The sequence below is a fragment of the Oryzias melastigma genome, linkage group LG16 (genome assembly GCF_002922805.2).
Source record: "Oryzias melastigma strain HK-1 linkage group LG16, ASM292280v2, whole genome shotgun sequence".
In the NCBI taxonomy this organism is placed as follows: domain Eukaryota; kingdom Metazoa; phylum Chordata; class Actinopteri; order Beloniformes; family Adrianichthyidae; genus Oryzias; species Oryzias melastigma.
The window spans coordinates 31,406,819-31,411,537 of record NC_050527.1 but is presented as its reverse complement, the minus strand read 5'-3'; the positions used below and the strand labels follow the sequence as shown (position 1 = coordinate 31,411,537).

The window sequence follows — 4,719 nt, the reverse complement described above, 5'->3', positions numbered from 1 at the left end:
TTTATGTCCACTTGTATAAGAAATTTTTTGTCTTTTGTAATAAAATCACAAATTTTCTCATTGGTTTTTTTGGTGATGTGTGAATTAAAACCATTGATGTGTTTATTGTGGACAGAAAATAGTTGATATCCATTGACAAACTCCTAATTAGGCTCAAGTTAAATAATGGCTAAAGTTAGGATTTTCAACATGGAAATTTATGCTACATTTTTCTTCCAGAAAACCAGCCCCCAATGGTCTTTAAAGAGATTGCAAAATTTGGTACTTAGATTTAATTAAAACAAAAGATAAATACTTTTTTTTAAAAAAAAATGTATTTATTTAACCAAGCAAAGTGATAGTTGTCTAATTAACTGCTATCTTTTGTGAGCATAATCTGCTTTCTTGAGACTCAAGTTTGTTTTACCCCACCAGACTCAACCTAATCTATAATTAAAAAAATAACAATGACTTTAGCTCAAAAACAAAAATGGTAGTAAATTTAAAATAATGTAGGCCCAGTGGAACGGAGCAAAGTAGTACATTTAAGTGTCCACTGCACAATCCTAAAGCTGTTGACAGTTCAAATGCTCTCCAAGGTGAAACATTGTGGATGCCAGAAAACACATTTTCTTGCCATGAAGACACAAGTTTCTTTTTTGTATTTTCTCTATTTGAAAGTGAAGGTTTGCCCTCTTCTTTTATTCAGGCTTCCAGAATTGGTCTATTCATCCTGTTTTCTTCAAGTGCACTAGACATGAAAAAAAAAATTGTCTTACACTTTGTTGTGCAAAGATTAACTTTGTTAAATTCTACATGATACGCTTAATCCGTCAGTTTAATAAGTGAAACAGTTCTGTGTGTGAGGACGTTTAAGGTAAGCAGGTGTATCAAATGCTTATCACAGAATCACAGCTGCTTTTTGCTGTTGGAAGGATACAATCAAAGTTCGTCAAAACATTTAGCTTCACAAAAAAACAAAGAGCTTAACAGAAGCCAAGAAGAAAACTTCAATTGCTGGGAAAATGAAGTTGCTACATTTAGTATTTCTGTATGTCATCAATAACACATTGTGTCATCAACAAATATGAATTACTTCTCAAGATCTTATGCAATATTTAAGTTTTTCAGATGATCCCTCACAGTACATCTCGAACCAAAAAGATAGGTATTTATTTAAGAACAGTGTCCCACAGTTTTGGAAAGGATTGAAGAGTATTCTACTTCTAAACAAATACTTGTCCACACTGAGAGCCCCAGAAAGAGCTCAGAAAAACAGCTGAGATTTAGCTTTGACCTACTTAGACTGAGAAATATGTGCTATGGTTTCACACCTAAAAAGACAGTAAGATACTTCTATGTTTTATATTATTTGATAGGGATTTATGAACATCACTGTAAATTTACTGTGATCTGACAAAGAAGTTTTACTGAAATATTTGTATAAACTTCAAAACTCTAAAAATCAAGGCATCCGGAGGAATTACTCTATTTAAACAAAACTTGAACATAAACCAATATAGAGTAATTTGAAATAAACTAATGGCAAAAGTTGATCAACAGTTCTTCACAGCTTTTCTGACATGGTCTTGATAACCAAAACAAGGCTATTAAAACAAACAAGACTAGTAAGGCAAAGAACATCCATGTTTGACAAAGATTACTGTAATAGATTCAAATATAAAGATTCCAAAGGCAAATTTAAAAGGGAAAAAGTTGTAGAAGTTCTCACATGAGAAAATACTGCATATTAATTCATTTGAATCAATGAAAAAGAGCAGTTTTTTTTCTTGACTGAAAAGAAAGTATTTGGAGGCGGACCAAACAGACCTAATTTAATTAATAACACAACAGTTACTTTAATCTGACAAACTTTATTTTTATGTCAGAAATACTTTGCCTCATTGTGCTGTTACCAGTCAACAGAATAAAGTAAGCATACGGTGCCAGTCAGAGCAGAAGGGGGTAAATATGCACTAATTAAATGCCATGCAGTGAAGTTAGTGCTCTTCAGGGGTTTTTCATTTGGAACTGATGCTGAACCACAGCCAGACTGACCCTCATCGAATATCCATTCAAAGAGCACAAAAAGCTATCCAAAGTCGGTTTGTTTTTTTCAATCTGTCGACTCATTTCACCAGAACGTTAAGTAACCATTTTATGTAAGTGAAGAAGTCGCTTTTTTGTTGTTTCCTACCTCTGACCTTTCTTGATCGCACCCCTTTCTGTTCTCTCTGCTCCTGGGAAGAACCTTGATGCCTGAACTGAGTTCCTGAGGCTCAGCCTTCAGCACAGTCACATGACAGTTTTAGAGATCCAGGCTTGTGTTTTTCAGCTGTATTTGCAGACTGTGCCGACTGCAGCCAACACCAGACAGCAGGTGCTCTGTTCCACATCCTTCAACTGAAGCTTACTGTGATCCATTTGAAGGTATGTAAGAGGTCACTCAAAGTGAATGCATGTTTTTCTGGATGACAAATGGATTTTTGTTCATTGAATGCAGTTTTTTCTTAACTATCAATTGTCAAGAACATTGATTTTACTCTCTGAATTTTGCTTATGTGGATTTCTAAATGTCCTGTTTACAGCAGGTCACTAATTGTAGGTGGTTTTACTGCTTTAATATAAGCGTATAAATAAAAAGATAATATTTTTTTGAGAAGAGGGGGTTAATGAATCCCAATGTGGATTATTTTCCGGAATGTATTTTAATTTGTTTGTTTTGTCCTAAGATCCCAGTTGTGGCAGTAAGATTAAAGCTACTGGCATACTGTCAAGTTAAGTCTATGTCACAAAGTAGAACTCAGATGTTAATTTGACCTCCTTTTTTAAAAGAAAATAAAAAAAAAAAAGGAAGTGACTGCGCACGTAATTTTTCTTGGCCACATGGACCTGGATGAAGGGTTTAAAATGGGATTATGGTTGGAGTTAGTACACTGAATGGTCCCTAAGTGTGACTGTGTCTGCAGCTCACCACTCTCCCAGGGGATGAGTTACTGCGGAGAACAACTTTCACACACATGGATGCGTGACAGCAACTAGGAATTAAAGTTTAATTTACATTTTAAACAGGTGCGACCAACAACAACATTTAGCCATAGACATACTTAAAATAAGCACTGACAATGCAGCAATGTGCATCTTGGATGGGGGTATTACGTGCGGCCAACTGGAATTTGCATCTGTTTTTGTGCTGGTTGCATGTAAATATGTGCAAATAACATCAGTCAAAGAAAAACTGTTCTATGACAGAGTATTATTGCCACCATAAAAACAATAAAGATAGAACTAAAGCAAAAAAAATTCTCAAAAATAAAGTTGTACATTTATGAGAAAAAAAGAAAATATTTTACTAGAGTGAAGTTATAATTTCTTAAGTAGTAAAATTGAGAATTTCTTAGATTAATGCAATAAAATGTATGAGACAAAACGCTGTTTACTGAGAAAAAAAAATGCAGCGTTTCAGTATGAGACGTAGAGCAGATTGTGGCTATGTTGATTCTATTTTAGGAAATACTAACACTATGTCCAAATCCCCCCCTAATCCGTAAATACTGTAGCGGACTGAGTTCTGCTGGGTAACTGTATGGGTGCATTCTGGATTCCAGGGTTCCGTGAATGCACCAGTAGGAGACACTGATTGGCCCTTGTTTTGTCACTCAGCCTGTTGTCGGGGGGGTTTCGACTGGTTGGGCGCAGCTATTGGCTGAATAGGAAAAAGAGGGTGGGCTGTGCAGGCGCGAGAAAATGAGAATGTTTTTGGGGAAGCGCTCTGCCCTGTTGGTTCGGTTCTGAAGTTGCTGCAAGTTGTACGGCGTTGGTTACGGCCGACAGTAACCAGAATAAAGAGCATTAAAAAGCTTTGGAGTTTCGGTGCATCAGTCTGGAGGGACGCTACAATACTTAAAAAAATAAAAACTATATAGTGTGGGACTGTATATGTGTCCTGGTTTTTAAAAGCGATTCAGACACAATGCTCATTACTTTGCTTTCGTTTTGCTAAATGCTGCTAAATTGCTAAACTTAACTGTGTTCTGATGAGGAAAATGTGGATGGCTTGTCAAAAATTACATTAAAACATGTTTTTTTTTTTTTTGCAGAAATATTGTTCGACCACAATTCAATGTGGTCTATATATTTCCTAATGTAGTGAGCATTAATTCTCGCTAGATTTTAGCAAAAACTTGAGGGAAAGTTTTAGTGCAATCCATTTTGGAATAGTGGATTCGGACAGCACTGGAAAATGGGGAACCCAAATACTGCACTATGTAGTAAATAGGGAAGGAATTCACAGCTCAAGTCTTTTAGTGGTTGAACATTGACATATTGTAAGTATAAGAACATTGAAAAGGATTTACGTAAAACTGGGCTTTTTTAGAATATTTTTCATCCACAATGAGTGAATTATTGAAGTGTTCGTGGCACATACGGATGATCAAAAATTTTAATTACGATATATAGATTCCGTAAATTGCTGCATTGATTGATTTAAAAGTGGATGGAGGTTTAGACAACCAACTTTATTTATAAATAACTAATCTTCATACATTTAAAGATTTTCTCCTCATAAATTTACAGTTTTATTCTTGTAAAATTGTACTTTTTCACACATAATTTTATGACTTATTCTCTTTTCTATGGTTGTGTTGCTACTTGATTTCTTTTTTTTATTGTTAACCTTGAATGACTTTCTGACCAGTTTTGAATTGTGAAACACATTAATAGGAAGTAATACATTAA

At 34.9% G+C, this 4,719-nt stretch overlaps 1 protein-coding gene across 2 annotated transcripts in view; it reads left to right on the top strand.

The window, feature by feature from the left end:
* The first annotated feature begins 2,305 nt into the window (after nucleotides 1-2,305).
* Nucleotides 2,306-4,719, top strand: part of LOC112140491 (riboflavin transporter 2) — an 11,263-nt gene continuing 8,849 nt past the window's right edge. The window contains exon 1 of one of the 2 annotated variants that reach the window (XM_024263465.2): nucleotides 2,306-2,409. The gene's annotated coding sequence lies outside the window, so the exon portion shown is untranslated. The remainder of the gene's footprint in view (nucleotides 2,410-4,719) is intronic. The other variant, XM_024263466.2, reaches the window with a different exon arrangement.